Source organism: Schistocerca nitens, chromosome 9 (genome assembly GCF_023898315.1).
Source record: "Schistocerca nitens isolate TAMUIC-IGC-003100 chromosome 9, iqSchNite1.1, whole genome shotgun sequence".
In the NCBI taxonomy this organism is placed as follows: domain Eukaryota; kingdom Metazoa; phylum Arthropoda; class Insecta; order Orthoptera; family Acrididae; genus Schistocerca; species Schistocerca nitens.
The window spans coordinates 208938717-208965690 of record NC_064622.1 but is presented as its reverse complement, the minus strand read 5'-3'; the positions used below and the strand labels follow the sequence as shown (position 1 = coordinate 208965690).

General features: G+C 38.9%; 1 protein-coding gene across 1 annotated transcript in view; it reads right to left on the bottom strand.

Annotated features, from left to right (window-relative positions):
- The window catches only part of LOC126204103 (odorant receptor Or2-like), a 108399-nt gene that overhangs the window by 19752 nt on the left and 61673 nt on the right, over positions 1-26974 (bottom strand). The window lies entirely within an intron of this gene.

Genomic DNA, 26974 nt, shown 5'->3' with positions numbered 1-26974 from the left:
TGCTCCAATAGAGGGTACATTAAACTCTAGCTACTTAGTACATCTATTTAATTCTTAAAACATGGCCTCATTTTTATACAATTCAACCTGAAATAAGCCTTCACCTTTTTTGTTTCACCACTAGTCAAATACACAATTCATTTGAGTCAGCCCAACAACAGCATGGATATGTCATTTTGAAAATAAAAGAACTTCAGCTGGAAGTTTTTTATTCATAACCTGACCGGTTTTAGAGCGATTCAGCTGCGTCTTCCTGTGCAGTCAGTGAAAAATAATAGAAAAAAACTCAAATAAGGCAAGAAAATAAAGGACTTAACAGCTGAAGCGGTCTTATCTTCAGAAATAAGTTTTGAGTTCAGTCTCATGCATCGTTAAATTAAGACACTTTGTCTTTCATAGCTTAGATAGTGTTACAGTCAGGTGCGAAAATAGTAAACGTTTAAGATACATAAACATCCAAGTCGCTATGAAAATTTTTACATCATGTGGTTTATAGAAATAACATAGCTGATGACTCAAATATTCATATTATAAAAATATAGGTGTATGTGAATGCCACAGATAATCTCATAAATTACTGAAGGAATGTTGATAAATTTTTCTCTGATAGAGGAAGTTTTTTGTATCACTAAATAGTAGAAATAAATCATCTGGCTGTAGATACTTAGTGCTACCTGTCAGAAGCCAGAGCTGCATAAAGAAATAAACTGTAAGGTTTATTTTAGTCCTTATATATTAACTGTACAAATAAAATAAGCAATGTCTCCTTCAGTTTTATAACTAGCACTGTTAAACAAGTTGTAAACATCAAGTAAATAACTATGAATATTTACCTACTTTTTCTTTCTTTGTGATTAGTGAGCTCTCTGGTAATGGAATGAAATTTATCAAAGTAAAAATTCCGATACTGACAGTTTTCATCTTGGTGGTTATATTCAAATGGTGATGAATAAATTGTGCTTTATTAATAGTGGTCAAAATATTTAAAAACACACATCCATTGTGGTATTATAATAGTACTGGTATATAAGAAGTCACATCATCATACATGCTGAAATTTTCCTGTTTATTCATCACTTCCATTTATATTTTCCTTTTAGTAGATTTTGACAGTTGTATTTAAGATACTGTATACTTATCTCCTATTACCAGCTTCCAACGATGCAAAAAGTCATCTCCTAAATTGCGAAAGAGTTATTGCTTTGTTTAAAGTTGTGCACTAGGAATGAAGCATTCTGATTACTCAAGCCTTGCTTATTCTGTTTTTAAATGAGGGCACTCAACCAGGCTTTCTTTTTAAATTACAAAAATTTACTCTAGAAAATTAATGTGTTTCCAGATGTGGAAACATGTTCCAAGGTATAACATGTTCCAAGGTATAGCACATCATGTACCCATGAACTAACATTCGATGCAATTTTCAGGGATTGCAACAGAGAAAATCTTGTCAATATAGAATTTAACAGTGTATCTGTTATATCATTGTTCTGTTACACACCAGAAACCAGTAAGGGATGTCAAATTAAGGAGAAGTGTGATCTAGCTAAATACATGAGATATGAAATACAGTTAGAAACTAAATACATTTAGAAGTAGAAGTTTTAAGAAACTTGCAGAAACTTCCATTTTCAAAAATCTAGACCCACATGTTACATATGTTATACCAGCTATTGCGACTGTGATTAATGTCTTATTACGACCAAACTCATTTCGTTTTATTCTAAAGCGTCTCCAGTAGTCACTATGATGACTTTTCTTACAATTTTGTTTATTATGATTGTGAATACTTCTCATGGATTCACTTACTACTATAAACAGCATTATCATCCTTAGACACAGTATGTTGTTTCTTATGTCGTTCCTTAAGCGAGGAAGATTTTACTGTGCAGTGCCTTGGCTAACAGTAAATATATTCACGTTTTTGGTTGTGAAGTCTGCTGCGATCTTGCCATTTCGTGTACTCTGTTTTGATATTGCAGGATGTGTACATATTTGTTTTGTTTTGGCAGTACCTGGAGCATCTGCTATATATATTACTGGCCATTAAAATTGCTACACCACGAATATGACGTGCTACTGACGCGAAATTTAACCGACAGGATTAAGATGCTGTGATATGCAAACGATTAGCTTCTCAGAGCATTCCCACAAGGTTGGCGCCGTGGCTACACCTACAACGTGCTGACATGAGGATAGTTTCCAACCGATTTCTCATACACCAACAGCAGTTGACCGGCGTTTCCTGGTGAATCATCTTTGTGATGCATCGTGTAAGGAGGAGAAATGCGTATCATCACGTTTCCGACTTTCAAAAAGGTCGGATTCTAGCCTATCACGACTGCGGTTTATCTTATCGCGACATTGATGCTCGCGTTGGTCGAGATCCAATGATTGTTAGCAGAATATGAAATCGGTGGTTTCAGGAGCGTAATACGGAACGCCGTGCTGGATCCCAACAGCCTCATATCACTAGCAGTCGAGATGAAAGCCATCTTATCCGCATGACTGTAACGGATCGTGTAGCCACGTCACGTTCCCTAAGTCAACAGATGGGGACGTTTGCAAGACCACAACCATCCGCAGGAACTGTTCGACGACGTTTGTAGCAGCATGGACTATCAGCTCAGAGACCATGACTGCGATTACCCTTGACGCTGCATCACAGACAGGAGCGCCTACGATGGTGTACTCAACGACGAACCTGGGTGCACGAATGGCAAAACGTCATTTTTTCGGATGAATCCAGGTTCTGTTTACAGCATCATGATGGTCGCATCCATGTTTGGCGACATCGCGGTTAACGCACGTTGGAAGCGTGTATTCGTCATCGCCATACTGGCGTATCAGCCAGCGTGATGGTGCCATTGGTTACACGCCTCGGTCACCTCTTGTTCGCGTTGACGGCACTTTGAACAGTGGACGTACTTCTCAGGTGTGTTACGACCCACGGCTCTACCCTTCATTCGATCTCTGTGAAACCCTACATTTCAGCAGGATAATGCACGACTGCATGTTGCAGGTCCTGTACGGGCCTTTTTGGCTATAGAAAATATCCGACTGCTGCCTTGGTCGGCACATTCTCCAGATCTCTCATCAATTGAAAACGATTGGTGAATGGTGGCCGAGCAACTGGCTCGTCACAATACGCCAGACACTACTCTTGATGAACTGTGGTATTGTGCTGAAGCTGCATGGACAGCTGTACCTGTAAAAGCCATCCAAGGTCTGTTTGACTCAATGCCCGGGCGTATCAAGGCCGTTATTACGGCCAGAGGTGGTTGTTCTGGGTACTGATTTCTCAGGATCCATGCACCAAAATTGCGTGAAAATATAATCACATGTCAGTTCTAGTATAATATATTTGTCCGATGAATACCGGTTTATCATCCAGGGTGGATGTATTGCCCTGTTTATATGATACTATATTTGTAGCATTTATGTGGTTGTTCTTTGCCTTTTATATGTTTTATCAGTTCAATTAACATTTGGCGGCTAATATCTGTTTGGTTGCTTATCTCTTTTCATGTCTGTTTCTATTGTCGTAATGTGGTGGTTTTCCTACCGCAGTGTTCGGCCTGTGTTGAATTGGTGGTGTCACATTCCTATGCTCTTTTGTTCTTTGTGCATTATTTCACGTATTACATTGGTTTTTTTCCTTTTCATTGGATTTCCGGTCGTGTCGATTCAGCCATCTCAGCAGCAACGTCAGTTGTAACAGTAAGAAATTACCACACCCAGACTCTGAGTGGGGAAATCTTCGTCCCAGCCGGGAATCGAACCCTGGCCCCTTCACTTAGCAATCCACGGCGTGGACCGCTTTTCTACCAAGGTGGACGTGTTCTATTGGTCTTCCCTAAGTATACAGTATGACAACTATTATTCGTTAATGCAAAATGTTTGGTACATGTCAGTGATAGCTTCCTGCTATAGACTTATATGCATTGAGTTACTGCTTTTGTAAGCTATTTTTATTCCTTGATTGTTAAAGATGTTCCCAATTCTGTGTGTCATTTTCTTTCCATATATGAGTGTGCAACGGTTTGTCTGTCAGATTTCTGTAATGTCATTGTTATGTAGTGCTGCTGTTGTTGGTGTGTATTTGTGGTTTGTGTTGTGAGCCTCTGGATTTGTAGAGAGTTGTGGTTTATGTTTATGTCCATTTTGGATTTTCGTATTCAGTTTTGTAACTGGAGGTTGTTGATGTCTATTACTTTTTGCTGTTGGAATAATTTTATTCAGCTCCTTATTATAGTTGTGTTTGTCAGGTATTACTATGTGTAGTCTGGGAGCATATATCTGAGAGCTGTTTGTTTTTGGGACTATGGATGGTTAGATGATTGGTGCAGTATTGTGCCAGTTGCAGCGTTTTTCTTGTAGATTATGTATGAGTATTAGTTACTTTTCTCCGTTATAGGGACATGTAGGAAGCTTATTTGGCCTTCTAGTTGCTAGTGAAATGTATGTTTCTATGTAGTGTGTTTACCTCTGTGTGTAGTTCTTTCTTATTTTCAAGTTCGTCTCCCAAGCATAGAATATCATCCACATACCTCCAACAGTGTGTAATTTTGTATTATAATCGTACTGACTCTGGAATATTGTTTCTTCTGTTTTGTTCATGAAGACATTTGCTAGTTTTCCTGAAGTGCGTGATCTTCTTGTAAGAAGAGCTCAGTATTGATTTCTAGACCTACGTTATCAAGTAGGGATTTGGAGGACTCTACTTGATAGGTCAGGAATGCACGACACGAGAGAAGCAGATATTTTGGTAGCAGAGTACTTGTGGAGAGCACATGAGGGCTTTTTGAGCTAGGCAGTAGTTTGATGTACTCTGATCAACCCTCGCCAGTCGATATGCAGCAAGAGAAGTCAGACCGAGTTCAGAGTAAAGACACCTCGACTGTTAAGAGTTTGTCACTGAACTGTCGAAGTAGTCATAATAAAGTTCCGAATTTACTGTCCTCCAGAAAGACCTCATGTTCTCATTATTCTTGGGACCGAGAGCTGGCTGAAACTCGAAGTGGAAAGCACTGAGATGTCTAGCTAATTAGAAACCATAGGAGGGTGAGTGTTCGTGGTAGTTTAAAAAAACACTGTCTCTACTGAGACCGAAGTGGAGTGTGACATTTATCTGGTCACGTATAACAGGTGTAGGTGAAACCAAGTTAATTGTTGGACATTTTTGTTGGCCACCCGACTCCCATGTGACAGTTCTAGTGTCATTCAAAGAACGGCTAACGTCAGTAGCACGTCAATACCCAGATAATACAATACTAGTTGAAGGCGACTGTAGCCTACCGAGTATATACATTGGGTGTGTGTAATAATGTGTGTGAAATCTTATGGGACTTAACTGCTAAGGTCCTCAGTCCCTAAGCTTCCACATATTTAACCTAAATTATCATAAGGACAAACACACACACCCATGCCCGAGGGAGGACTCGAACCTCCGCCAGGAGCAGCCACACAGTCCACGACTGCAGCGCCTAGACAATTCGGCTAATACCGCGCGGCTATACATTGGGTGTCTGTGGATTCATAGTCGAAGGTGCAGAGAGACGGCCTTGGGAAATAGTTTTGAAAACGTTTTCTGAAAACTGTCCTAAGCATCTAGTTCGGCAACCCACAAAAACTGGAAATACCTAGACCTTGTAGCTACAAAGATGCCGGACCTTATCAATCATGTCAATACAGAAAAGGGGATTAGAGATTATGATGTCATTATAGCAACTATGGTTACGAAAATTAGTGAACCAGTCAAGAAGGCACGGAGAGTGTTTCTGCTACATAGAGCAGATAACAGTTAACATATCACTGAGAGTGTGAACTGATTCACTTAGTTCCAGTGAGATGGACGTAGAGGGATTATGGGCAAATTTCAAGCAGATTGTAAATCATAAGGTGGAGAGTAACGTGATTAGTAAGTGGATAAATGACGGAGAAGACCCACCGTGGTCTTAGTAACGAAATTAATTAATGCTGAGGAAGCGAGGCTTTTACACTCTCGGTTTAAAATAGAACGCACAAATGACGACAAGCAAAGTTTAGCAGAAATTCGTGCGTCTGTGACAAGATCTATTCACGAAGCAAACAACTACCACCGTCATACCTTAGCACAAGATCTGGCAGAACACCCAACACAATTCTCGTCCTATAGAAAATAGCTAGGCGGCGGGCCTACAGCTTTCATTAAGTCCCTTGTTGACCAGTCTGCTGCGGAAGTTGAGGAAAGCAACACGGATGCAGAAGTTTTAAATTTTACATACAAGAAATCTTTCACTCAGAAGAATCGTACAAACGCACCATCGTTTCACCATTGGACAGACTTCCTTATGGACGACGCAGCAATAAGCATCTCTGGCATAGAGAAACAACTGAAATATGTGAAAGCAAGTAAGTCACCAGATCTGAATGGAATCCCAATTCGGATTTACAAACAGTACTCAACGGCACTGCCTGGATTTATTGCGAATCTCTCGCCAAGCACAAAAAAGTCCAGATATATGAGAAAGGTAAATGTATGGACGTAAATGCAGGGACCCTCAAAATTACAAACCAATGTCCCAAACTTCGGTTTACAGCACAGCCGTTGAACATATTTTTGGTACCAACATAATAAATTGTCTTGAGACTGAGAAACTTCTGTCCACGAATGAGCATGTTTTTAGAAAGCATCGCTCGTGCGAAGCTCAGCTTGCTGTTTTCTCACATGATATACTGCGAACTATGGATGAAGGGCAACAGCCATATTCCATATTCCTCGACTTCCGGAAAGAATTTGACACGGTGCCCACTGCAGGCTGTTAATGAAGGTACGAACATATGGAAGAAGTTCAGAGATACGTGAGTGGCTCAAAGATTTCTTAAGTAATAGAATCCATTATGTTATCCTCAACGGCGAGTGTTCATCAGATACTTCCCAGGGAAGTGTGATAGGACCACTGTCGTTCTGGATACATACAACTGATCTGATGGACGGAATGGGCTGCAACTTGCAGTTGTTTGCTGATGATGCTGTGGTGTACGGTAAGCTGTCGAAGTTGAGTGGCTTTAGGAAGATACAAGAAGACTTAGACCAAATCTCTAGTTGGTATGATGAATGGCAGCTAGCTCTAAATGTGGACAAATGCAACTTAATGCGAGTGAGTAGGAAAAACAAACCCGTAATGTTCGGATACAGCATTAGTAATGTTGTGCTTGACACAGTCACGTCGTTTAAATATCTGGGAGTAACGTTTCAGAGCGATATGAGATGGAACGATCATGTGAGTACTGTGGCAGGGAAGGCGAGTGGTCAACTTCGGTTGATTGAGAGAATTTTAGGTAGGTGTGTTTCATCTGTAAAGAGACCGTACATAGGACGCCTGTTTTTGATTACTGATCGAGAGTCAGCGATCCATACTAGGGGGGATTAAACGAAGACATCGAAGAAATTCAGAGGCGGGCTGCTAGACGTGTTACCAACAGGTTCGACAACACGTTTAAGTGTTAAGAAGATGCTTCAGGAACTCAAATGAACATCCCTGGAAGGAAGACGATGTTCGCAAGAAACACCACTAAGAAAATTTAGAGGATCAGCATTTCAACCTGACTGCCGAACGATTCTACTGCTGCCAATATACATTCTGCGTAAGAACCACGGAATTAAGATACGAGAAATCTGGGTCATGCAGAGGCATGAAACACTCTTCTTTTCCTCATTCTGGCCTGCCGTTGTGGCCGAGCGATTCTAGGCGCTTCGGTCCGGAAACGCGCTGCTGCTACGGTCGCCGTTCGAATCCTGCCTCGGTCATGGATGTGTGTGATGTCCTTAGGTTTGTTAGGTTTAACTAGTTATAAGTCTAGGGGACTGATGACCTCAAATGTTAAGTCCCATAGAGCTCAGAGCCATTTGAACCCTCAATCTGTTTCCGAGTGGAACAGGAAAGAAAATGACTTGTAGTGGTACAGGGTGCTCTCCGCCATGCGCTGTACGGTGCCTTGAGGAATATCTGTGTAGATATGTAGAACTTCTCGCTCGCATCATCGATACTGTTGCTTGCATTAAAGCCCTCCGAGATGATGATCGATGTACAACACAACACACCCCACAACACACCCTCTAACTCGTTGACAAGTACACTGAGATGGGTGGGGAAGTTTTAGAAAACCTCCTGTAGAATGGATCAATCTCCTATCCCAGCATTCTGTCCACCAAAAAGTCAACACAATATTTCGGTAGTCCTCATATCCATTCGTGGACGTGTTTAGTCTTCAAGCAGTTCCAGTTTCGTAACGATCGAAAATCAGAATTCGAATTTTGTCTCTTATAATGAGTAACGGGGGTGTGCGGGTAAGGCATCAACGGGCCCATTATAGTCCTTATGTAAATAAAGACGTCACTTGAACTTGGGTTACAGATCAAACATATGTGCTGTTCCTAATGTAAACAACAACACCACTTACGTTTATGCAAATGCTCATAGAACTTTTTCGGTTTATTTTCAGGGGCAGAATCACCTCACAAACTATGTGACATTCCTCCTGAATCAGTTTGCATACATAGAGACTTTGGAGAAGAAATAAAGCTTCTGTGGTTTGTTTATGGTGTTCTAATTCTGTCAGACACGGGAAAGCACTTAAAAAATAATTCAGGACAACTAATAGCGTCTTGAAACGAGAGTGTAAGATGAACAACACAACTAAAATGTTTGTAAAGGAATCTAGTCAAATTAAATAGGTGATTCTAAAGAGACTATACAAAAAAGACACTAAACATAGGAGACGAGTTTAGTTAATTTGGTAGTAAAATAGGTAACGATGGCAGAATTGAATTAGACAGGGGAACACTTATAACAGGATTTTTCGGACTTCCGATGATCGTCATAGAAGAGTGTAGCTACTGATACACACGTTACGCATGCAGGGAGGTGAGTCACTCCGTCCTGGGCAAGTACAAGGTGTGAATGTCTGGCCCCATTCACAGCTATCGAGTGTAATTTGAGGGCTGTATAGTATATGAGTATATGGACATGATCTTCCTCCACCTTGTGAACAGTTTCCTCCAGGAGGTATAAATCAACCGACCTGGGCGGCCTACGACATTTGATGGCACTGCGCGTAGTTGTATGAGCGCTCCTCATACTGGATGACTACGGGACAGCCCTTTTGTCTTTGTTTCATAGTTTAGATATTCGTTTTCTTAGTTTCATACCAATTATTGGTTCATTCCCTGTCCTCCTTGAATGTAAGACACCACACTTTCAAAGAGCCACAGCAGATATAAAGTAGTGTATGTATGACTCAGAAATTTTCCTGTCAACAGACTAGTTATTCAAATAACATGAACACTGTTAGTGAAAAGTGCACGCCGGATGTACATGAATGCTGTTAAATTATAAATGCCATAAAGAAAACAATATATGACAAAACTCAATTAACAATTCTATTTTATCATTAAACATATTGCCGTCAAATCAAAGCAGGTGCCATTCCCCAATATCTCTAAAAGGTTTTGACTTGAGGACACTTGGTAGAATGAAGGAAATTCAAACCGACGCAAGTGAGGTTCAGAACAATTGTTACTAACAGAGTTTGAGTTAAGCATGAGTGGAGACATCATCAGTACATCTTTCAGTGGTCACCATACTACTCGGGGTAGACTCTACTGGAAATGTGAATGAAGCTACATGGAAATAAATTTGAGTTCTGTTTCTCTAGAACTTGACATAAAAGTCGTAAACAATGAGTGATAACGCTGAGAGTGTTTCACAGATTCACTTCTGTCATATCTATGCCTAAACTGTATTTAGAAAATGGTATTTATAGCAACATACAGAGTTTTAGATTTCCTCTTATCTGTCATAGATGAAAAAGAAGGAACAGTGAATTCTTATTTACCTGTATGCTATCTGTTAGTCTTTACAGAACTGATAATCCATCCTGGGGTATAATCTTGCAAATTTGTCTGGTATTATCAGTAATGGGACTGTGGGGATATGACCTCAGTGGGTCCATTATACTCCTTATGTATACAATGACGTCACTTGAACTTGGACCACAAATCACACATATATGCTCTTCCTAATGTAATCATCACATCACTGTTACGTTTATGCAAATATGATCTGTGACTGTAACGTTAACAAAATACTCTGTTTCATATTGCCTTCACTCTTCTCACCTCCCTATTTCCCTTGCCCCAATGCTTCTACTCCCACTGGTTGAAAGAAACGTTAGCCCATTGGAGAGATTTGACAACCCCCACCACTCATCTAGCATATGGAAGACATCAGGAGACAGATTCCTCACCTGTGTTCTGTACACTGGCTGATAACGCCACCATAAATTGTCAGTGCCAGCAGAGATCAAACCTTGCCTCCAGGCACAATGAGAAGAAGAATGTCACATTAAAACTTAAACTTTATTAATCCATCTCTCTCATTATTTGATAACATTAAATCATTTCTTTAGCTTCCATCATTATTGATGATACTTCAGACTCATTTGCCACAACTAAAATTTAATTCCAACACATCAATAGACCACCTGTGCCTAAGGTACAGACAGAATTTCTCCATTATGTGCAAAGCTGGGGTACTATTCCAATACCAGACAGTCTCAGCAATACTGATAAACTTGCAATTTTGTCTGGTGTTATCAGTAATGGGACTGTGGGGATATGACCTCAGTGGGTCCATTACACTCCTTATGTATACAATGACGTCACTTGAACTCCGACCACAAATCACACATATATGCTCTTCCTAATGTAATCAATGACATCACTGTCTGAAGGTGTGAACTGAAGTTTGTGTTGGGGAGGGTATTGGACTAGTGTAGTCCATACCATTTTGTTAGCTATGTTTCTGTAGTGGTGTAATGACTAGCACATTTGTCACATAAGCAGAGTTCAAGTCCCGATCATAGCACAAATTTTAATTCAGTTCTTCACCTTCTTTCATTATTGAAGATAGTTGCAACTCTTACATCTGAAGAAAATTTTAATGACATCTCTCATTATTATTGCTATCGGTATTATTATTATTATTAATCATTGTATGTATGAACATTTACCATAATTTATCTGACAGTGCAATGAGCCCCTGATGGCATAGTGAAACAGGAACTGTTCCCAGACTTTGAATTTCTACTGTCTACACACCACCCACTGTCTGCCTACCTGATTTATCTGATTCGGATACACAGCTATTCTGTTTCCTGCACTGCAGGCAAGACCACACCAAAGATATATCTGAGCAGGATACTCAGTTTCCATCTGCTGAGATGAAGTTACGTGGTTCAATAATTATGCTCTTGGCCAATTCTTATCGCATAGCTGCCAATGGATCAAAATGTGTTAGTGCTTGAATGTAGGCTTAGCACTGGATAGTGTCTATGATGTCATAACTAAAATCGAGAATGTTCGACTTTGTGCTAAGGTGCAGTATAAATGGTTTGAGTTGGACAGGGGATGGAGTACATCGAAAGTAACATGACTACTGAGTAGGAGCTGCCTCATACTCTTATCAACATTAATATTTTTAGCAGTAAGGTGTCCATCATCGACATCTAAGGAGATGCAACACTAAATATAACATCTGGTGACTCTGGCATTTATCGAGATTATGCGTGTGTAGTAAACTTGCGTGACCTATATAGTGCATTATTGACTGCAGCAGACTGAGTTGCTGCTGGCTGTACATCACAGTGCTGTTCTATGTCGTCGTAAGCTGTCTACTCAAGAGAAGTGTTCTTGTGAACGATTTAGAGCAATGAATACATTCATGTGTTCATGAAATACAAGTGTATGCTCCCATAGGTATCAAATCTATAGAAGCAGAATTTATAGACGAAATTCCTAAGTATTTTGTTGCTACTTATGGTTTGAAACGATAAAAGATGAATTTGGGACACACAGGAAATACTAGATGTTACATACTGCAGGAAGTGCCTGTCTTTTTTTCATTATCTTAATTTACACTGTATATAAAAATATATAACAAAAAATAACATTTCCTACCAAATTGTTTCATTTTTCCCATTCCATCCTGCCTTTGAAGTGTGAGTTACAACTTTATAAAGATGTGCAGCCAGTATAGCTCAGTGAGCAAGGTACAGTAAATGGAGTGGCCCCATTACCACCTCTCATCAACTTGCAAAGCTACAAAAACTGTGTATTTTTTAAAAAGAATGGAAACAATACACTTAGAAGAAAAAATAATATTATTTGCTTCTTTTTGCAACCATCACAGTTCAGTTTAATACGAGGAGGGCCATATATTTGATATTGTGAATCCAAATCATAATGATAACAATTACAACAATATTCAAAGAAATAAGTACATTGCTCTGGAACACCATTGAGAAGTACCAAACCACAAAAGCGTAAGTTGGTTAGAAATCAAGTAGTAGCCAATTGTGTTCAAACTATGATTTTTCTCAGTAAGTTGTTAACGAATTTCAAGATTTTTAGGTTTGAACCACATGAACCAGTAAGAAATATTAACAATCTGCTTTTCCTTCTCATCAGATCAACAGTCTTCCAACTGGAGCATCATGAAGTATTTGGAGATAATTTGTCCCGAAAACATTTAAGACATCCCGAATTAGTATATCTCTCAAAAACACCAGTGTCATCATTCTCTTTCAGCAGCAAGTTGCTGGACGAGTTAAAAGTGTTGAATGATACTTCAGTGTTCTGAACTTGCAGTATACGTCACCAGCTGTCACTTAAATTAGCAACTAATGTTTATCAGAGTCAGTGTCTAGTATCACAGCCTTATTTACTCTTTTTCAAGAGTATTTGTGTGAGCATTAGCAATGAACTGTCTGTGAAGCTCGGTGCATACCTCATTTATATCTGAAAGCAGAGGTGGTACACATTTTTTTGTGTTTTAAAGTTGCAAAACACTACTGTGAAAACTATATATTAACAGTGGCTGAGAAAGAATTCTCCGGGTCATGTAAGAACTCTCAAAGTGTTAAGATCTGGAAACAAGCAGCAGCAGCGCATGTCTCCTCCACCTCAATGCAGCCCTTCATGTAAGCATTAGTAGTGGAAATAAAAGAATGTGGTCAAACATATATGTATGTGGAACCCATTATCGGCATTTTTTCTTGCAAATGATGTATAATTATCACAGTGGCCTGTTATGAAAATAATGGACTGTAACACAACATATCGTTTAAACAGCAGTGATATCAAATGTTTCAGTGTGGGAATGATGTGGACCATAAGCTCTACCCAGCAATGGTTTTCATGTATCCTCAATATAGTGATACAAAACCTTCCTATCAGTGGTCAAGGTTTTAAAGCAAGGTGCTGCACTCATTCTCAAGATCAAACATTTGAAAATTTGAATCGACACCAGTTACATGATCACCATGCTCTTGGCAAATGGCCAACTTGCCACTTGAATGAATACAGATTCTATGAGAAAATAGAGACCAATTTGATGGAGTTAAACTGCCAAAATATTTATCCACTGTAAGAAATGATCGCTCAGTATAATCTGCACATCAATACATGAAAATGTGTATGAACCAGCTATACCAAAAGTAGGCACTGAACTACTATCTTATTTAAGCTTGTAGATATGTCCAACACTTTTTAAGAATTTATACATAAAATATAAGAGTAAGCACCAAATTTATTTCTTTCTCTATTAAATCCACCATAACCTGTAGTCGTCAGCATGGCTGAGTGGACTCATCACATTCATCCCAAGGACTTAGTGACTGACTGGTCCTGCAGTGATACTGAGCACCAGAAGAAGAAAAATAATCTCTTCTCCCTGCAAATATGCGAGTGATAATTGTCTGTCTGATTCCAGCAAGATGAATGTCATTTTCTCATTACTAACACATCCTGAATGGATTCATTTTGGACATATGTGCATATTTGTAAAAACAATATTTCACCCCAGACAGCAGCTATTACAGAAGATACTCTCACACTCATGACACATAGTGAGAGCAGCGAAATCCTCTGCTCCAAAAAGAGTGAAGCTGTGTGGACGCTGTGTTCATATTAGACAATGTTGCTGTGGAAAACCAGGGTCAAACACAGAAATATTTCTGTTTTGGTCGTCATATAGAGGGTGACGTCTTTTACTTCAGCTGAGCATACACTATGATTCTGGCGCAGTTGGTAAGAGGTTCTGAAAAAATTATTACCGCTTTTAGACAAGACAATGTAAATTTAAAGACGTTTATTGAACACATATCAACATTGACATGATATTCAGTGAACTTATTATCATGTACTGAGATTTCCACAGTTACACAGTCTGGTTATTGATTAAAAAAAGAAAATTAAATGACCTAATATATAGACAAAACTTCCAGGAGATTATATCTAAAACACAATTTTTAACTGTGTCAGTATCATGACCAAGTCTGTGTGCATGTCAGGCATTCGACCCGATATGAGGAGTATGCAGATGAGAGCATCTGGCAACACATAGGTTCAAAACTGAAGCAATCAACACAAAATCAACAGAATTTGATATTCTTATCAAAACAGGAGCCATGAAAGGCTGATCAGTATGAATCACAACTGGAACAGTTGAATGAAAGAATCTATCAATGTGAACGAAAAGTCAGAGGAAAAAATTGATACAGTCATCACAGTGTTAATGGAATTTTAGGGATTTATCAAAGGAATGGCCATAAAAGTTGAGTTGTATGAATCTCTGGTGGAGGCCACAAGAACCTATTGACTTGGAGCTGAGATGTAAATTTAAAGAAAAAAAAACAGTACTTCACCAGCTCTAGTCTGAGAGCATATAAGCTGTAAACTATCTCAAAACCTGTTTAGTGCACAACAGAACGTCAACAAAATGAAAAACTGTCAAGATGCAGAGGGCTATTTGGTGCAAATTATGATTGTTAAAATTAGAACAGTTGATCGATATCATTTTCTCTCATGAACAATGAAGATCATAACTGAAAAGTTTAAATGGCACCCACACATACCTGAAAAGGATAATGGATGCAGAAGACAGGGAGAAGACGAAGAATATACTATTGCAGGGTTCATTACCAATCACAGTGGCATTGAAATGGATGGATGAGGTCAACATGAACTGGATCTAGTATTTTTTTTAAATTTAAAAACTTAACAAGAACAATCTCATAGAAATTGAAATGTATGCTCAGATATTAAATCTGAGTAATGTATGTTAGAAAGGCAACATCCCAGAGGGACGAATAAAAAGCCCTAACAGCAGGAAGTACCAAAATAATGTAGACACAAGGCTCATGAAGATATTGACACCCAGTAAAAAAGAATGAACAATTGATCTCTGCAACACCTACAAGATTCCTACAATACAATAAATGATGTCAACTGTTTATGAGTTCAGGAATACATTTTGGATAGATGGAATGATGTAAGTCATTTCAGAGGTTTGAGAAAGATGCATCAATAGTGATGGAGACAGTAGTCCAAGAACTCTACAAACCTGCATGCAAAACATTCTCATACAGAAGAGTTGTAATTGGAATTCTTGATGATTTGTATGAAACAATATTCATGATCAAGTAAAGGTCTCAAATATGTTCTAATGGTTATTGATGTGGCGCCACCTGTGAAAGCAAAGGCTGGGAAGAATGGTGCATAGGTTATTGACCAATTGTTGCAGACAGGGCAATTGGATGTCCTGTTAACAATAATACCGATCATGTTAGCGAGATAACAAATAGTTCAAAATTGTAATGTAGTGGTATGGGATACACAACTCTCAGCATTGTCACAGCTGAACAGATGTTTCAGAGCATTATAAATCCTTATGTGGATGCATTTCAATCTTCTTGCGTTATAGAAATGGAGAGTAACAATTAACTGATAAATATAATTAGATAATAAATGCAACAATGAAGATAAAATCAGTTGAAACTTCCTGGCAGATTAAAACTGTGTGCCTGACCGAGACTCGAACTCGGGAACTTTGCCTTTCGCGGGCAAGCTGTGAGGACTGGGTGTGAGTCGTGCTTCGGTAGCTCAGCTGGTAGAGCACTTGCCCGCGAAAGGCAAAGGTCCCGAGTTCGAGGCTCGGTCGGGCACACAGTTTTAATCTGCCAGGTAGTTTCATATCAGCGCACACTCCGCTGCAGAGTGAAAATTCTCATTCTATAAAATCAGTTGATTTACATTACAGTGAATTTCTAAAAATGCTGTATGGAAGCACATTAAAATGATGGGTCCATGCAATCAGAAATTTAATGTGTTTGATTTAGTACATATAGCAAAACAAGACAGAATTTAAAACTGGTCAAATAAGGTATTTTCAGTTTTACAAATGGCAATAAAAAAGTCCTAAAACCTACATCTTAAAGGATAGCAGTGTATAGAGATAGCTGGTTGTCTATACACAGAAGAATTATAGAGGTGTATTGACCAGAGATGCTTCTCGTAAAGCATGCCAGGAAGCGACATTGGAAGTCTGTGCCAACTACTTCTATGTATTTATAATTAACAAATAACTTAGAAAACAGCTTCTGTGTGATGTTTAACAATGTTCTGCAGTTTTTTATACTGAGGTGAGTGTACACAATAATTGACCTGTGAACAAGTAAGTCTGACAACCAGGACTGAGAAAAGCTTATAACAAAGATCTCTGTGCATATAGTTTTAATTATCTACTTGTAACATACGTTGAGTTTCTTAATACTGGCTACAATAAACATTATTTAATTATTACACAGAAGTGTTATTTTAAAGCAGAAGAAAATTACTTCTCCTAATCTCGAACATTGCTTTTCCTCAATAGCATCTAATTTACACATTGCCAAATTGGGGATGCACAAAAATAATGTGTTTGTGAAGCTCCTCTCACATCAGAACTTTCTTAGATTTTGTACATCTGACAACACAACAACTGCTTTCATGGTTTAAAATCGATGGAATAACAGAGTTTAACAGTATTTCGTTTTCAAGATAAATTCTTATGTTGAAGTTGTACATGGATACACAGCCTTAGAAGCAGAAGCGCTCCACAGTCATCTGCAGTCATATTCTAAGGGTCTCTCTCTGCATACCATAAAAACATCATACTGTGTTTGCAGTTTAACAGCATTCTGCCACTTGTCTGTTGGTGTAATAACCTCACACTATCAAAGAAAATCACTTGGAAGATTGTGCTTTTTGCTAGTCATAGTAATGACAAGTATCCATGCATTGCAGTGCTATGTGATTCCTTTAGATATCTGTATCCTCGCCAGCAAGATGCGCATCTATTCCTCTTACTAGATTTTGTATTCATTCTTAACACTAAGAATGAAGACCGTTGGGAAGGGATTCTTTTGCCAGCCACAGTGAAAAGGTCCACCCATGAGTGAACAGTTCATATATTCCAGTTTTAATTCCCACTCGTACTTGTTTATAATCATATATTGTCCAGGAATGGGTCAAAAGTAGATGGCGGCGGCCCCAGAGGGTACTATTGTGTCTGCAGTTTATGTAATAGTTGTGCACCAATCTCGTTGTTGCTTTCTGTTTTGCCAGCAATATTGGCAGCATGCGACACGTGGTGTGGTGGCTGCCAAGGCAGCGGCTGATCGCTGGGACACTGCCTGGCTTGTGGCTAGCGTGTTTACTCTGTGTCCTGTCTGCTAAGGAGAGGGTGTTTGATGGATTGGTGCCTGCCACAGGCTTCGTCTGTTGAGGCTGCTGTGCAAGCGTGATATTCTGCTTGTGCACACAAGAGCGATATTTTACCTCCTACTCGTTTGTCATGCCTTACTTATTTTTCGTCATAGCTCTCATTTCTGGAAATTAATTTAAAGTCGGCAGTTAACCGCTCTTTGAATCTATTTCAGCGTATAACGTCCTGTAAGCCAGTGTTTTCCAACCATGCACAGGGATTCGCGGTAGCAGGAGAAATCAGTTACCGCTTGGCTGGTAAGATATGTTTCATGACGATCATCTTCTATGGTATAAATGTCACACGGAAGTGACAAGGTTTTGTGAAAGCACCTTGCAAATTCGCCCACTTTCAGATCTGGTACTTATATATAATAATGAATACGTATTTAATCTAAACCTGTTGAAGAGTTCAAATATCTAAACACCTGCAGCAGTGAGAAGTAACACGATGTGTGTCAGCCTCTTTCCACTCCTGGGGATGGAACTAGACCGGCGAGAGTTACTGAGTCTTACACAGATGGTATTTATCTCTGAGACGTTAGCAGGTAGAGGGAAAGGACTACATCGACTTCTGCACTTGTCTTGTGTATTACTGACAACTTAGTTTATGTGCCAATCATGTCCAGTGATAAAAACATCAAACGGAACGAGAACAATTTATGAGAGGGAGTAACAAGCTTAGAACCAAACAATAGATTGCTAGGATTGACAGCTGTGAGACAAAGCGCGAAGTACAACAATGTTTACCAAGCGGATCTAGGATGCCTGAGCTCGACTTAGACTGTAATTCACACACTGTCTGTTGACATTGTTTCTATTTTCCTAGTTCTGTGGCTTCATTGGGATTCCCACAAAATCGTCATTGCTGCTCACCTGGTTAATTTCTCGTTTCTTTCATGTAGTTAATTATGGTAATTGCTGTGAAGCGAATCATTGTTTATTTGATAGTGCTTTATAAAAGACCTAAAAAGTATCTTACAAAAGAACAGGTACCATCATTTATAAAAATATATACTACATATTCTCTCAACTAATTAAAAAGAAAAGTTGTCTTCTTTTGAAACTGAATGAAAGTAAATGAAATAACCATCCTGCTACATGTCTCAAAACTAGGGGTTCTGTAATACAAAAACATAGATCTATTGAAAATGGTATTTATTTTTATACAAAAATTACTTAATTCCTTGTTTAACATTAATTCTGAATTGACTACAATGTAGATTGTTTTATAATAAATACACCATGTTAACGATAAATAACCACAAAAATGGAACAGCGTTTCCAGGAACTGATCGATAACTAAATGACGAAAATCCAATAAGTAACTGTGAGAAATTCGAAAAAAGATCTTCTTGTTTACAAATTGACTATACATCGGGATCTCGTTCAACGAGAATAATTCACTTCTTAGTCTTACCTGCATTGCAAAACATTCGTTATGTGAAACATATTTTTCTGTTGGAAGTCAAGTAAAAAAAGGATAACGCATTCAATTCCGAAAAAAATACTGAAACATTTTATAAGATGTACATCCATTCTTACAAGAAGTCGTCTAAATACGTTTGTTTTTACGTTCTCTTCAAAAAAAGTCATAAACACAGAAGATGGCTAGCTGAATGAAACATCTGCCTACGTAATAGTCAATGCGCAGCTTGATTGGATTCGTGTTGGTTAACAACGACTTATCTAAAATGAAATTCATATAGAGCTATTTCAAGGCAATGGCAACGGCCTTGCAGTAGTGGATACACCGGTTCCCGTCAGATCACCGAAGTTAACCACTGTTGGGCTTACCCGGCACTTGGAAGAGTGACTGTCCAGGCTGCCATGCGATGTTGCCTTTTTCGGGGTGCACTCAGCCTTGTGATGCCAATTGAGGAGCTACTCGACCGAATAGTAGCGGCTCCGGTCAAATAAAACCATCATAATGACCGGGAGACAATGTGCTGACCCCACGCCCCTCCTACCCGCATCCTTATCTGAGGATGACACGGCGGTTGGATGGTCCCGATGGGACACTTGTGGCCTGATGATGGAGTGCTTTTTTGGTACGATCCAGCAAATGCACAGCGCTTTATTGGTACAACTGCAATTTGATGCCTGATGCCTAATGTCTCTCACTTGTATTACTAAAAAGCATACTTGACACTTATTATGATTTGATTGTTTTGAACAGTTTTTATTCATAGGGCAACACCAACGATATCTGCCACGGGCGCCACTAAGCCAGATGAAAGTAAGCAAGGGTTGTAGGTCCTAGACTACAATAAAAACACAACAGTTTCTATGAGAAGGCTGTGCCCGTGTATTTATTAATAATTTGTCAAATAATGATTCTATTTTTGAGACACAAATCACTTTCAAGTTGAAGTCCATTTCTCTCCTTAGTTTTTATTTCACCATTGAAAAGAACGCTAATTTAGAAAGGTAGGAAGTGCGAATAGCATTAATAATTTCAAAGCTTTCTTTGCCAAATGTGGATACTCTTCTTTTTTCTTCATCCAGAAGACGTCAATCTTTTTCAAATTAAATTCCATCGCATTCCATCGCAAATTCCATCGCATCAGCCGCTAAACCTATAAGTGTTTCTTTCGTCATTGTGTTCAGATCAGCCACTTGTACTGACATATCAAAAAAAGGAATTAGTATCTATCTATGACCGTTGTCAGCGTCAGAGTTCAGCTGTGGAAAGTAACTTAACAGTTTGTCTTCAAAGTATGCAAGCTCTGTATCATGGAAGGAAGGTGAGAACTTAGTACCACCGACTAGTCTATTACAATTTCTTCTAGAATTGTCTGAATACAAGGGAAAGACTCAAACATCATCTTTTGTAAAAAAAGTTTTGAGAGGAATCCTTTGACTTTATCGTTAACTGTTATAATGTTTTCTTCTTTCCCTTAGAGGCTCTTGTTCAAAATATTTAGATGGTTAAAAAGATCAATGATAAATGTTAATTTTAATAGCCAAACAGGGTCACAAAAGTAATACGCATATCCAGATTTAGAATATTGTAAGAACCTCAACAATTCATTTTTAGTTCCAGAACTCGTGTCAATACCTTTCCTTTGGAAAGCCACCTGACCTCTATGTGAAAGGAGATTTTGATCGAGCGAACACACGTGTTCACGAATGAGCCTAAACAGTCGAGTCTGCAACACTTTATCTTTAATAGAGTTTACAACTTTGACCACCTCTTTAAGCAGATCATTTAAAGCAGAAGTTAAAATAGTTGCTGCCAGAGCTTGTCGATGAAGAAAGCAGTGTGTCCACGAAAAAATTGGCATTATTGATTTTAATTTTGTGACTAGCCCTCTTTTATTGCCATTCATAGCTTTAGCACCATCACTGCAAATGGCGATACATTCTGTCCAATCAATCTCGTAGTTGCGAGTGCTTCCTAAAACATGTCATACGAACACTGGCCAATAGTGTTCACAGGAAGTGCTTTGCAAAATAAAATGTCTTCCATGATACTTTCATTTGCTTCAAAGCTCATAAATAACATAAGTTGAGCCTAATCTGAAACATAAGTAGATTCATCAAACTGAAAATCAAAATGTGAGCTCTTCTTTAATTTTTCGACTAACTGTTCTCGAGTGTCACTGGCCGTATCGTTTATTCTGCGTTCAGTGGTATTATCACAGAGTGGTATGCTTTTTAGCTTTTTGCCTCTTGCTTGCCTAACATAATTTCAGCTATATCTAGGGCTCCTGGCGAAATAAGATTCTCTGCATCTATAAGCGATTTTCCTGCTTTAGCGACACGGAATGCGGCATGGTAGCTAGCTAGTAACGCTTTCTCGTTGACACTGGATACCTAAAATCAGATAAAAAATATTGTTAAATCAGAAAAACGAATAAAAAATCAGAAACATTAATATTATTTTAAATCTACAAATAACATTACTATTTTATTACCTGAATCATAGTAGTTTGCTACTCGTTAAGTGTTTTCGGTTTCCTTTCGGAGAAATCCAAAGGTTTATCAGCTTCCTTGGAATGGTTGGTTAAGAGATGATGCAGAAGATTTGACGGTTTGACACTATCACGCGACAGTACTTCGCCGAAAATTACACATTGAGGTTTATTGTTCGTGACAGTGAAACCATACTTCAGATAACTGTCGGCATTAAGTCTTTTTTTTCGATTTTGATTCTCTTCTGCCATTGCCACTTGCACCAGACGTGAAAGGCTGCACATATCCTTTACAAATAAGACACCTGTCTATTTTATGCTCGCTCAGAGCGAAGCGCGAATACAATAATCACGTCCATACTTTCAGGCGTCTGCGGACAACTGATAGTAGTGACCGAAAACGCGCGACCAAGCCCCCGCTGCCGCCTTCTCACTCCCACGCCTCTACCGCGGCAAAGAATGTAATTATATGTCTGCCTGCAGAGCACTACGATCTGTTTTCACATTGCACTTGATTTCTCGATCAGTATAGTATCACTAGAAAGAAAATCAAATACGTTGCCTTTGCAATCGCTAACATACTTTTATTATGGTTCTGGGGGTCGCCATAATATGTTTACTTGCAAAGGAGTCGCGTATTCAAAAAGGTTGAAAAACAGTGCTGCAAACTAAACTGCTACTAGTATCATGGATCTGCATACCACATGGTAGCTAGGGGCGTTAAGGTGTTTTGTTCAATCCAGTTAAAAACGATAAGATTTCTTTAACACTCATAGGACATGACTTTCGTTTTACATGGTATTGTAAGTGATACATACTTGATTTAGTTTTGTGAGGTTTGCATTTCCTTTTTATTTCTGCCAAATGTATGTAGGACTTTCTCTTGTATTTTTTCTGTTGTTTGTGAATGATGTATCTGGTTTTTCTGAAGACACAACCTGAAGAGCTTGGATTTCGTTAACTTGGATAATTCCTCTATTCCTCATTGTTCTGTTCCAGGAGCATCTACATGTGATACGTGATGAACACTTGGTCTTTCAGTTGTTTTAAGAATGATTTGTTTCACATGTGAATAATGTATTCTTATTTTCATGTTTGCTAAACGATAACGATTTGTTGGAACTCTTGTTCACCATTACATTACATTACTCTCTTACATGGCGTTCATTGCCACAGATATAAGGAATTTACTTGATCTTCTGTGACCTTCTTGTAGAGACCGAATAGGGCTCATCACCAACCATAACTTTGGCCATTTACATTCTCTCTACCCTCTTGCAACCAGTTTATAATAAACTGTATGAAAATGAAACTGATAATAGGGAGAGATTATGAAAGCTACTAATGGAACCACAGATGAACTAAAGAGATTGGAAACTAAATGTGAAGGACAGAGCAAATAAATCGGGAAAGAAATTTATGATAAAATAAGGTGTCTGCCTGATGCAATGAAATCCAATAAAATCGAAATTCACAGCCAACTGACTCTTTCAACAAGTACATAACCATAACGTATGACAGTTGGAAACGTAAATTACGTTTAACTACAAAGGAGCTCAATGCGCTGTAAAGAAATCCACTTCAAAACACTTAGGGACTCACACACATTCACTAACCCAATATGTGAAGATAAAGTTATTCAACTAACAAATGCTGTTAAACAAATTGATGAAATAATGAACCAGAACTCGTCAGCTGTAGGGAGTATGGAACCAATATTCAATACTCAGCATAAAACGTTATTTACTAACACCCAAGCGCAAATAAAATCTAAATTGCGATCCTTTATGAGCCAAAGCGGGTTTACGTAGACAATACCATGGATCCTGAAATACAAGCAATGATTTAATAGATAATAAACACTGCTACTGCTGTTAATATCTTCAAGGACAACGTTCAAATATCGGACACATAGCAAATTTTCTTAAGAGTGACGTCCACATCTCAACTGATCCATGCAATAACTGACAGAACTCCCTATGAAAACCCTGGGGCCTCAACAGTAACTCTCATTTAGGATGCAACTTCAGTTCCAATGTAAGTTACAGTGAGACAAATCCTTGTTTCCTGCTACTCAGGTCAACAAACTGTTCAAATCTAGCTCAGATCACTCCAGTAAATCGCTAAGAGCCAGAGATTCTTGAATTAAAGCACCTTGCCTTGTGAGGATGAGAAGATTTATTGTGTTTAAAATGGTGGGAACATACTCCCAATGACCTGGGTCAGTCAGTCTGACAACATTATCTCTGTTTCCTATCCTATACAAAACCACATGGAAATGTGGTTATTTTGCGGGGGAAGCCAATGGCATTATAGCTCCACTGGCTATATCTTGCAGTACCTTCTAGGTATTTAAATGAGACTTTTTAAATATTAGGTTGGTGCATAAGTTCGTAATTTCTTCCCATAAGTTTAATACACACACCAATTTAATCATCAATAATGTAACCTCCTTCACTGTTTACAACAGTCGGCCAACTTTGGGAAAACTTTCCGATTCCGTGGCTGTAGAAAGCATGTGATTTTGAGGCGAAGAACTCGTCGAGCTATGTTCAGAGCGTATTATCATCTGGAAGGAAATTCCTTGAGGGAAGAGGGGAAATTATGAAAATCTGAGGCTGTAAAATCGGGTGAGTAAGGTGGGTGCAGGATGTCTTCCCTGCCCAACTACTGTTTACTGTTGTTTGTCAGTCTAGAAGAGAATGGATGGGTGTTCTTGTGCATTAGTATCACTTCACACAATCTACCTGGTCGTTGTTCTTGGGCTGTGTGTGTAAGACGTTGCAGTTTATGACAATAAATGTCAGAAGTGATGGTTACATCTCAGGGAAGCAATTCGTATTACACCACACTGTCGACATTCCACCAGATGCGTAACATTTACTTTTGTGGGTGTGCACAGGTCTTTGTATGTGAAATTTCAGCTTTGTTTCGGCTCTACCATTCCATTATTTTCCTCATGTTAGCACAGAGAAACACCTCTCGTCACCATTAACGATATGGAACTGGAATATTCGGTATTGTTCACGAGCCAATCGATGACGAACAAGCAGAGATATACCCATGGCCAACTGCTAGGTTTTGTGGTTTTGGCTCAGAGCATACTGTACCTGTACACCCGATTCTTAAAGCTCCTCATTGCATGGAAATTTCGCATGATATTGGAATGATCACAGATCATCATATTTGCGTGGGTAATTGTGGATTAATGCGTTCAAACGATCTTCATCAAACCCTGAATGTCTTCCTAAACACAGAGAGTCACTAATGTCAAAACGATCCTCCTTAAAACGAGAAAACAATTTTTTGGCATTCTCCATCCAGTGGCATTATCCCCACAACTGACGCAAATGTTTCCGGCCACCACTGCTGCAGTCACCCCTCTATTGGTCTCAGACAGAAGAACATGTCGGAAATGTTCCAATATCTCCAATTAGCACTCCATTTTCTAGAATACACAGCTCCAGTTAAAAAATGTTCAAATATGTGTCAAATCGTATGGGACTTAACTGCTAAGGTCATGAGTCCCAAAGCTTACACACTACTTAACCTAAATTATCCTAAGGACAAACACACACACCCATGCCCGAGGGAGGACTCGAACCTCCGCCGGAACCAGCCGCGCAGTCCATGACTGCAGCGCCTTTAGACCACTCGGCAGCTCCAATCCCTATCTCTGAATGACAGAATAACAATATATAAATTCAAACAGCAACAGTGAAATATAAATAAAAAATGATAATCCATAAATTAATCCTTATCAACCGGAACAGGCAAAAAAAAATGCTACTAACCTATGCACCAACCTAATATCCGCGTTTCTGAGGTTCAACAAGAAGCAAATGAAATTTCATTGTACCCAAGTCAAACAGATTCTAAACGTAAAACGTATTGTATTTTGAGCTACTAGTCAAGAAGAACCTTCATCTTCCTAACACATATGCTGCTGGGGACACCAAGATCCCAAAGGAGGTCAGACTTTCATTATTGGCAGCTCATCCTGACATCATTGAAAGATTTGAAAACCCACTTGTGTTACTGGACTCTCTTCAGCTGTAAATATAGATACACAGCCACTGGTAGGAGAGTGACCATCTCATACAGAGGTCGTGATAATAGTATGGACCTGAATCACAGATTTAGGTGATGTTGGGACACAAACAGATATAACCGTAATAAATACAGTTGTAACAACAAATGAAACATCAGCTAGCAAAATAAGAAATGTAATGACAATTATTGGAATTCTTGGATGGCACATATGCAAGAGATACCACAATAAGAGAGAAAAATTAGAAATCGAGACCAAAGAACAAATCAAAGCAATTCACTAGAGGACAGTTCAAGTAACCAGCTTGACGAGAGTGAGCACGATTGTGTAGCTGTTAATATGTTAGATTATGACAATATTAAAAGTCATGTATTCTGTGAGAGTGATATTCTGAACCCACTTTGTCCTGTGTTAACACTTACTGTTGTTGATACTCTATTTATTTTCATTTTTTATTCTGGCAGTACTATTTTTGTGGTAAGTGAAGCAGTTTATCACGGTTATAAATGTCTGATTCATGTGTAGTCTTCTCGCTTCACAAAAGAAAGGTCTGATGGGCTGTCAAAGGAAAGTGTACAGAAGTCCAGAACTGCTATGAGATTTCAAGATTTGGACAGAGATGTCATTGTGTTAATTATTCCTAGTCTCACCACTGATGTTACTTTGGGTGTTGACTTCCTTCACGAACACCATGCTATATTCATCATTTGCAGTGCTGGTGTCAAATTACAACTTAACAACAACTCTGAGATCTTACTGTTTTTCAGTGCTTCTGATATAAGGGTGAACTTCTTTCCATTGCTTCAGTTGTTTTACTCACCAAATGTTTTCGTGGAACTGTTGCTCCATGTAGTTCATATAGTTCACTTAAACAAAATCTTAGAGCAATCAACATTATCAATGTAACTTGTGATGAAATAAAATCCACAGAACATATTACTGATTCAGTAAATGCCCATTTAGAAGATATTCTCGATGTACATAGGAAAATATTCTCATAAATACTTCAAACAATTAAGAAATTCTATTATAAATTCGACGTGAAACCATGTAACAAGTTTTTCACTAAACCTTATGGTATTCCATTAGCACAAAGTCGAAGGGGAGCATGAAATTTCTAGCATGTTGTGGCAGGTGGTAACTGAGAACACAAGTAGCACATATACGAGGGCGGTTCAGAAAGTAACCTCCGATTGGTCACAGTGCGGGTTGTGGGGGGAGTAGCGACGCCATCTGTGCGTTCACGCACTCAACAGGTCAGTCGGCATCAAGCCGTGGTCGAGTGAACGTCGTACCTGCGCTAGTTTAGTTTTTGTGGCAGTTTGAAATGTGTGCTGCAATAGAAAACCCCGCCAAATGTGAAGTGCGTGCTGTCATAAGGTT